At 46.9% G+C, this 9,684-nt stretch overlaps 1 long non-coding RNA gene across 1 annotated transcript; it reads left to right on the top strand.

Annotated features, from left to right (window-relative positions):
• The first annotated feature begins 3,081 nt into the window (after nucleotides 1-3,081).
• LOC149126909 (uncharacterized) lies at nucleotides 3,082-7,952 on the top strand. Its single transcript, XR_016232061.1, has 2 exons — nucleotides 3,082-3,367; nucleotides 7,417-7,952. It is a non-coding gene; the product is annotated as an uncharacterized LOC149126909 (long non-coding RNA).
• Nucleotides 7,953-9,684: the final 1,732 nt, after the last annotated feature.

Here is a 9,684-nt window from a genome sequence, read left to right on the forward strand (position 1 = left end):
AACCTGGGTTATCATGGGCCTCTGGGTTAAACCAGCAGATAGGGGACCTTGCTCTGTCTCTCTACTTTTCAAATAAAATAACATCAATTATATATATATGTATGTATATTTGAAGACCCTTGTATCACACACTATCAGACACACACACACACAGAGTACTGACAACACAACATCAGGCAGTTAATAAATGTTATCTGCTATTGTGGTTGCATCTCAGAATCCTCTGGGGTCTTGCTATTCCAGGGCCCAGCAATATCTACATGGCCTTGCTAACAATGCAGCATCCTGATCCCCTCCCCAGACCTCCTTGGCCAGAATGTGCCCTGTGATAAAGCCCTCCGATGATCAGCGCGGTGCGCCGGCCGCAGCGCGCCAGCCGCGGCGGCCATTGGAGGGTGAACCAACGGCAAAGGAAGACCTTTCTCTCTGTCTCTCTCTTTCTCACTGTCCACTCTGCCTGTCAAAAAAAAAAAAAAAAAAAAAAGCCCTCCGATGACCTGTCCCCAGTAGGGCTTGAGGAAATCAGGCTCCCAACCACATCCTGCTCTCAGCATTTGGACATCTGATGTTTGAAATCTGTCCCTTGAGGCTGAGGCGGGTGCTGTTTAAGCCGATGCCGGAGTCTTGTGTTGGGATGCCGCATTTGCCCCGGGTGGCTGGACGGTGGGCGTCGCCAGGCTGGTGATTTAATGAGTTTTATGATACATTAAATCTTCCAGACCTCACAGCAATTTGACCATTAAAGAAATAACTTTTTTTTAAGGTCATCCAAAACAAGGCAGCTCAGGCGAATAATGAGATTAGCACGGCCGAGATTGAAATGGGAGTTGTACCACGTGAGGCTGCTGTCCTCACGGCTGATTATGGCACATTGCTTCATCAAATTAAACACCAAAGGGAGGTCGTCAAGGCAGCATATGGTCCTCTTTCGGGAGGCATCGCCCAGGCAGCCTCACACAGCTCCCCCGAAACCTGCTGCAGCCACGCCTTCAGGGTGTTTGCTCGAGGGACAACAGCGTCTCCTGGTCTCCTTATCTGTTCTCCACTGCCCCTGTGGGGAGCCAGGCCAGGATGGATTGTGGTGAGAGGGAACGCACTGGCCCATGCTTCCCTGCACCTGTCCTGGGGCAGCAGCGATGGCGGAGGGATGCCCGTTTCCCGCCTCCCACCTGGAAGGATGCTGTGTTCTCAGAGATCCACCTTGCCGGCTCTGTGTTAGGCAAGAACAGACTGGGAGAGGTCCTGGAATCAAGGCAGGAATTAAGCTTTTCTCTATCAGGAGAAAGGGGAGGGCTTCCAGGGAAGGCAGCTCCGGGGCAGCTGTGTTAGCCGCCTTTTTAGTTGCCGATGGGTCATTTAGAAGCCATTGAAGATGATGATGGGCCAGCCCAGGACTAGAGTTCAAGAGAAAAGTCATTAGGAGCAATGTTTGGTTGGTATTTTGCCCTCAGGTGTCTGGTTTTTCCTCCAAGGAGCGTGGTGCTCGCCAACGCGCAATTAGCAAATAGCAGTTCTCGCAGACGCCCTGGGAGCCGGGTGTGTGGGACGGTGGCAAAGGCAGAAAGTCGCCTAGTCACCTGCCCCTCTTCCACCTGCTACTTTTTCCCACCCTCCCATCAAAGAGCCACCCCCCCCCCAGATAAGACAGTTTGACCAACCTAGGTGCAGGGGCCCTCCCTGCCCCCCCTCCCTCTGTTTGGGTATGAATGTGGCCATTTGCTGCTCCTGACTACACGATTCTCTCTATCAGCAGCCCCCTTCTATCTCTGCTCAGAGGCAAACACAGCCACGAGGGCTGGGGACTCTTTGAATGGCAGCCTGAATAAATATTATTCTTATTTAGAGCAAGACATGATGGTTAAATTTCTCCAAAACACACTGAAGAGGACAAATATGAAAAGTGCAAATCTTGTCATTTGCCCCACTCTTACCAATCTCCCCACTCTCGCTCAAGAGCAGCCACAGGGGCCTGTGCGTCGTAGGTCTCGGAAGACGTCCTTAGTGACGTCCAATCAATCCCAGCACACACGGGAAGCCGCTGGCCAATGCCAAGGAAGAGCCAACCTGTCCCTGTAATTTCATCCCGGTGACAACGACTCACACAAAACACAGCCAGTGACCCTGAGAGCTGGAAGAGACTGATTTTCTCCCTGGCTCGTTGAACTTGGGTAGGATTGGGCAGCATCATGGTGGTGCTAGTTACCATCATAGAATGGACATAGTAGAACTCACCACCTGCCGATCAGGGAGCTGGAAGCAATGAATAACAAAGTAACCAGGGCAAGAAAATTCAGGAGAAGAGCAACTCAAGTAGCCGCTAAATTCTCTGTCCGGTTCCTTAACCAAATGAAACCTCTAAAATTTCAAATAGCATAAGTTGAGCAATCCATCCTCAGGTCCCTGTCGGCTGCAGGAGCAGTCGATGCAGTCAATGGGGTGATTTACAAGGCACAGAACCCACATACAGGGGTGATTAAGAAAATTGAGCGTAGCAAGATTTCATTCTAGAAGTGAGAGAAACATTTGGTTCCTGCTTGGAAAACAGAGACATTGTGCACACAAATAGGTGTCTTGGAAAGGGGAGGGATCCACCATTACAAAGGCTTAACCTTGGTCCCTAACAACGGCCGGGGCAGGACCCAACGGGCCCCAACAGGCACTGCTGGGGCACAGACTGCGCAGCTGAAGTCATGGCCACATGTAACCAATTTAAATGACCTTAATAAATCCGTAACCCTGGTGCTTTGGCCACTTTGGGATCTGCAGAAGCACAAGTGTAGCAAACAACCAACCTACTGGGGAAAGGTGCTACTCAAAACACACCTGCAATGAGCTATTTTTCAGTATCAATTGAAAGGCCAAACAGTGATGCAATGTGGCTCATCAGCCACTCTCCCCGTTAATTAGCGGGAGCTGTAAGATGTTGCTAATAACTACACATCTTGTAAACATGTTGCGAGGGCGCTGGCCCCGAAGAGCAACACTGTTAAGTGATATCTCAGCTGGGGCTGGTAGAGCCAGGCTCCCCAGCAGGGAGTGGCCGCAGGTGCACCAGCCTCCCCCCCCCCCCCCCCCGCCCCAGAATCAAAACAGAGCGCCTCTCTGCCTTTTGGTGGGCATGAAAATGACCTGGTGAAGGAGGGTAAAAATGCAAAAGAGGCAGGGCAGGAGGGAGCCACTTGCCTTTGCACTCACTGGAGAGTATTTGTGGGCCAGGGGGTGAGACCCAGGGCGAGCTGGTTACTTCCTGCAGATGTGAACAGAGATGGCTTGCCGACCACGACCTCTCTGGGAGATCCCTGGACTGCGGAGATCACTCCTCCTCGCTTCCCAAACCCAAATCACGGCGAGAGGTGGCCAGACACAGGTTTGCAGCCCGGGATTCGGTTAGGAAAACTCTAAGGTGGAGCAAGGTTGAAGGAGGAGGTGATGTGACTGTATTTGTTTGCTACCTTTATGCTTGGACTCTATCCAGATGTGGTACCTCGTGGAAGGTGACCGAGTGCAGAGGAAGCCTGGGCTTGGGGTCAGTAGCCCTGGGTTGCCAAGAATCACTCTGTCTGGGCACTGAAAGCCTGTGGTTCCCGGGAGTCACACTTGCTCTGGAGTCACAGAAGTGCATGGCCCGATTCCCTCCTGGTATATGAGGAGAAACTGAGGCCCAGGTGCTCAAAGAGGGGGTCAAGCACAGGGCAAATGTCCTGTTAATAAACCACAGGGCAAGTGTTTAGCCTAGTGGTTAAGGTGCCCATCTCCCATATCAGAGTACCTGGGCTGGGTCCATGGCTCCAGGCTCCTGCTTGTGTAGACCCTGGGAGGCAGCAGGATGATGGCTCAAATGGTTAGGTCCCTGCCACCCATGGGGGACACCCAGATGGAGCTCCTAGTTGTAGTCTGCAGACCATGGTAGGCATTTGGGGAGGGAGCCCGCAGATGGAGCTCTCCTTCTGTTTCTCTGCCTCTGACTTTTGAATACATAAATAAATCTTAAAAATAATAATAATAATCAAAAGAAGTGGAGCAGGGGCCAGCGCTGTGCATAGCAAGTAAAGCCACCACCTGCAGTGCCAGCATCCCCTGTGAGCACCAATTCAAGTCTGGCTGCTCCACTTCCAATCCAGCTCCCTGCTGTGGCCTGGGAAAGCAGTAGAAGATGGCCCAAGTGCTTGGGCCCCTGCACCCACAAGGAAGACCTCTCTCTCTCTCTCTCTCTCTCTCGCCTTTTCTCTCTGTGTAACTCTGACTTTCAAATAAATAAATAAATCTTTAAAAAGAAGAAGAAGAAGAAGAAGAAGAAGAAGAAGAAGAAGAAGAAGAGGAGCAGCCAGGATTCGAAATGATTTTGTAGTGAATTAGGAGGTAACATGATCATCACAGAATGACCCAAATGATTGATAATTCAGGGATTAGTACCCAACATTGGATTAGCTGGATGCATAAACTTAACCCTTCTTTTCTTTTTTTAATCCATTTTTAAAATATTTATTTATTTATTTGAAAGGCACAGTTACAGAGAGAGGTAGAGACAGAGAGAGAGGCCTTCCATCTGATGGTTCACTCCCTAGTTGGCCGCAACAGCCAGAACTACAAAGATCTGAAGCTAGGAGCCAGGAGCTTCTTCCAGGTCTCCCATGTGGGTGCAGGGGCCCAAGGACTTGGGCCATCCTCCACTGCTTTCCGAGGCCCTAGCAGAGAGCTGGATCAGAAGCAGAGCAGTCGGGAATCGAACCGGCGCCCATATGGGATGCAGGCACTGCAGGTGGCGGCTTTACCTGCTATGCCACAGCGCCAGCCCCTCTTTTCTCTTATTTTCTTTTTCTTTTCTAAATTTTCATTTCTTTTCTAATAACAAATTCAGCATCTGATCAACTTCAAAAATTTGAAGCCACTGATTTCTATTTTTTTTAAAGATTTATTCATTTGTTTATTTGAAAAGCAGAGATGGGGGGGGGGGTCTTTCCATACACTGGTTCATCCCCAAATGCCAGCAACAGCTGAGTTAGGCCAACACCAGGAGCCAGGAACTCCATCTGGATCTCCCACACAGATAGCAGGGGCCCAAGTACTTGGGTCGTTTCTGCTGCCTTCCCAGGCACATTAGCAGGGAGCTGGATCGAAGCAGAGTAGCCGGGACTTGAACCAGCACTCCAATATGGAATGCTGGCATCCCAAGCCATGGTTTATCCTACTGCACCACAGTGCCCACCCCAGCCACTCGTCTCTTACTTCCATTAGAATCAAAATGTAGAGGTGAGCATTTGCCTCAGTGGTTAAAATACACTTGGGATGCCCAGATCCCACCCTGAGTCCTGGCTCTTTTCTCAGTTCCAGCTTCCAGAGAGGCATCAGACGACAGCCCCAGTGGGGTCTCTGCCACCCACGGGGGAGACCTGCATGGAGCTCTCATCTCCTGACTCTGGCCTGTCCCAGCTGCAGCTTGGTGGGCATTGGGGGAGTCATCCAGAGGATAGGAGATCACTCTGTCTCCCTGCTTTTCCGGAAATGTGAAAATAAATAAATACACTTTTAAAAAAAGAATCAGAATGTAAACTCTGTAAGGACAAAATTATTGTTCACTGCTATAAGCCCAGGGCACATATGCCTGACACATGATAGGTTTTGTTTTTTTGTTTGTTTGTTTGTTTGTTTTTTGACAGGCAGAGTAGACAGTGAGAGAGAGAGACAGAGAGAAAGGTCTTCCTTTGCCGTTGGTTCACCCCCCAATGGCCCTTATGGCTGGCATGCTGTGGCTGGCGCACCGCGCTGATCCGAAGGCAGGAGCCAGGTGCTTCTCCTGGTCTCCCATGGGGTACAGGGCCCAAGTGCTTGCACTCCCTGGCCACAGCAGAGAGCTGGCCTGGAAGAGGGGAAACCGGGACAGAATCCGGCGCCCAGACCGGGACTAGAACCCGGTGTGCCGGCACCGCAGGCAGAGGATTAGCCTAGTGACCCGCGGTGCCGGCCGATAGGTTTTCAATAGGTTATTTGTTGAACTAGAGAGATAGAGAGAGAGAAGGAATCCAGAATTCCAACATAGGAATGTTAACTAGCTTTATTATATTTTTTTACTTTACAATTTATTTAAAAGTTGATTACAAATCTGATGGGAAAGGAAGTAGAAATAAGGAAGTAAAATGTATCTGCCAGAAATATTTTAACCAAAAAATTATTGAATGGATTCTGAAATAGATTTATGGGTTTTTTTTAAAGATTTTATTTATTTATTTGAGAGGTAGAGTTATAGACAGTGAGAGGAGGAGACAGAGAGAGAGGTCTTCCATCCGCTGGTTCACTCCCTAGATGGCTGCCATGGCTGGAGCTGCACCGATCCGAAGCTGGGAGCTTCTTCCAGGTCTCCCATGTGGGTGCAGGGGCCCAAGCACTTGGACCATCTTCTACTGCTTTCCCAGGCCACAGCTGCATGGGAAAAGGAGCAGCCGGGACTCGAACCAGCACCCACATGGGATGCTGGCACCACAGGTGGAGGATTAACCTAGTGCACCACAGCACCAGCCCTGATCTATGTATTTTGATTTTATAAATTGAATGCTTTTAACTTTACTAAGACAGCTTGATATTTATAGGAGTCATTTTTGTGCCTCCTATAACTAAAGAAAGAATCTTTTAGAAAGGTTATAATAACCATAAATTCATTTTTCTAAAATGTTTGAGAGTTTACATTGGATTTACTTTCAGTGAGAAGGATTCTTTGAAGAGTCTTACTTCCTTTTGCTTATGTGGTGACATAAACATGTTGGGAGCACAAAACTGAATGGTTTTCCAGTTTATAGTTATTTTTGTCTCTTACATACTTATCAAGTATCTGTTGTTAGAGCACTACTAAATTATAGAATTCTACAAGGTGATTTTTAAAATAAATCTTTAGGTCTTTTTGAAATGACTGGCATTTTTTACATAAAAATTTTCTGCACATGCCTGCATCTCTGTCTTGTCACCCCTTTAACATAAGCGGAATTCCTCTGAGACAAAGCAGGAGACAAAGGAGTATGCAATCATAAGGGCTGGGTTTATAAGTGAGGCTTTAATCACGTAAAAATTCAATGTCCCCGACCAGCTGCACTGGAAAATGCCAACACATCCTTGACGCATGTCTATTTGACAAGAGGGGATACCTAAGGATGCATCACATAGCTTCAAAGATGCCGTCAAGTATAACCTCAGCCCTTCAACCACATTGTAGAGGGGAAAATAAGCTATTCTACTGAGCTAATTATCATCAAGTGACAGGTCAGGAATGTCAGAAAGTAGGCTTAAAAGCAATGGATGGTCTCTGGAGTTTATCTGTACATTTGCTGGTTTGAGAAATCGCTTTCTCATTGGATTGTCCCACCACTCTGAATTGGATGTGCTGGAAAGTTAACGATCATGTTTCTTCTTTCTTTGTGGCTGCACGAGGTCCAGTTCCAGAAAGAACTGACTACATCTGTGGCTATTTCAAGACAAGCGGTGCGTGCGATACCCATGCTGCAAGAAGGAAATGCGTCTGAGCCAGGTTCACAGATGCACGAAGCCATCGGAACTCTGCTCTTTTGACATCGTCTTTGTATCTCCTTAGAACTATGACTATGCCTCTTTTTTTGAAGAACTTCAAAGACTGATTTGACACACATAGAACAGACAACTCTTAGTTCCGGCCAGCAGGTAATCAGAGGTGACAAAAAGGTGTGTCTTGATGAAGAATCGCCTCGTGTCTGAGCTCCCACTTCAGCTGACGCAACAGAAATGCATCCTGTCACAGCCCACTGCTCAGAGGCAGAGGTCTGGTTTGCAGATGCAAAGCGTTCACCCTGCCTATCGGACTTGGGAGTGATCGATTTTATACTCCTATACGAAAAGTCTTTCAGAAATTCATGAGAAATGCGTATCATGGAAAAAATGAGCAGGGATCTCAAAATGTTTTTGCACTAAAATAAACTTTTCTTTTAATTTCATTTTTCTATAATCTTTTTCAAGTACCTTCATATTTAAATGTAGAAAACCTATTGCTTTTTGTATAGCCAACTTTGTCACCGTGTATGTAGTTACCTTGGTTCTAATGGTTCTTCCACCGATTTTTAGGAATTTTGGATAGACATAATAGTATCACCTGCAGATAACTTCCTCCCCATATGTATAGTTTTTTTTTTCTCTTGCTAATTGTGTTGGCTAGCACGCTCAGAACAATAGTAATAAGCTCCATAGTGGCCAGCATTATTTTTGACCATCTGAAACTGCTTCTAGCACTTTTCACAAAGCATCATAATAGTTTTTAATTAATAGGCACAAATTAATGTATGTGTCCACATGTCAGCTTGTTGTATCCAGGGCCTATTCCTAATTAAAGCTTTTTAAATTAAAAACCACTGTTGAATTTTGACAAAAAGCCCTTTGGCCACCAAAATATAATTACGAGTTTTTTCTCCTATGATTTATCAATACAGTGAATTGCAATGACAGATTTCACTAAAGCAAGCCATGCTTGCATTCCTGTCTTTTGCATTTTAATAAATCTTCAAATACGATATGCTAATATTTTCTTTTAAAACTATACTTATACAATACAAAGAAATAATCAGAATTAAACTAGTATTTCTATTCTTTTTAGCACTATAGGAGAGGACTGCTATTAATTTACCTGCAGTGAGCAAGTAATACCACTTGTAGCTTATGCTTGCATGCCGGGAATCCTGTGACAGGTGCTATTCTAACAGCTTCACATATGTTACTGCTTTCTGTCCTTAGAACAGTCTTGTGAGGCCAGTACTGTCATCATCACCATCACCATCATCACCATTGTCTGCATTATCTTCATTTTTCAAATGAGGAAACTGAGCTTAAGTACTCTGTTCAAGGTCACCCAGGTAGGAAGTGACAAAGTTCAGGCAACTTGGCCACTCATTTGTTCAACGCACACCATGTACTTGCTAACGGCTCTCATTTTGAAGGTACTGTGCAACATTTCCTTTAAAAAAACTAATGAAAACTTTGAGGAATGTCTAGATCTAGCACTAAGCCAAGATGTTGATATATCCAGCACTGTTTCCAGAGAGCATTCTCCCACCTTGCCAGCATTTCTGTCCAACCACCGTGGGGTCCAGTACATCTGGCTAAGGGGGTGTGAAGTGGAGTCCATGCCCATAGCTTATTCTGACAGCACCTTGGCAGAGCCTAAGCAGGTGCTTTTTGAAAGATGCACTTGGGGCCAGCACTGTGGCACAGCGGATTAAAGCCCTGGCCTGAAGTGCTGGCATCCCATATGGGTGCTGGTTCTAGTCCCGGCTGCTCTTCTTCTGATCCGGCTCTTTGCTATGGCCTGGGAAAGCAGTAGAAGATGGCCCAAGTCCTTGGGTCCCTGCACCCACGTGGAAGACCCAGAAGAAGCTCCTGGCTCCAGGCTTCAGATCGGCGTAGCTCCGGCCATTGCAGTCATCTGGGGAGTGAACCAGCGGATGAAAGACCTCTCTCTCTCTCTCTCTCTGTCTCTGTCTCTACCTCTCTCTGTAACTCTGTCTCTCAAATAAATAAAATAAACCATTAAAAAAAAAGTAAGGCACACTCTTCATATCAAAGGAGAATGAAATATCCTGATCAGTTTGAGGACCAGGCTGCAAACGATGCCACCCGATGCAAGGTGTCTCGTCTGTGGAAGAGAGAAAACTTGCTAGACAACGTTGTGCAATAAGA

This window comes from Oryctolagus cuniculus, chromosome 4 (assembly GCF_051225735.1).
Source record: "Oryctolagus cuniculus isolate XC-2025 breed Fujian yellow rabbit chromosome 4, ASM5122573v1, whole genome shotgun sequence".
Taxonomy (NCBI): domain Eukaryota; kingdom Metazoa; phylum Chordata; class Mammalia; order Lagomorpha; family Leporidae; genus Oryctolagus; species Oryctolagus cuniculus.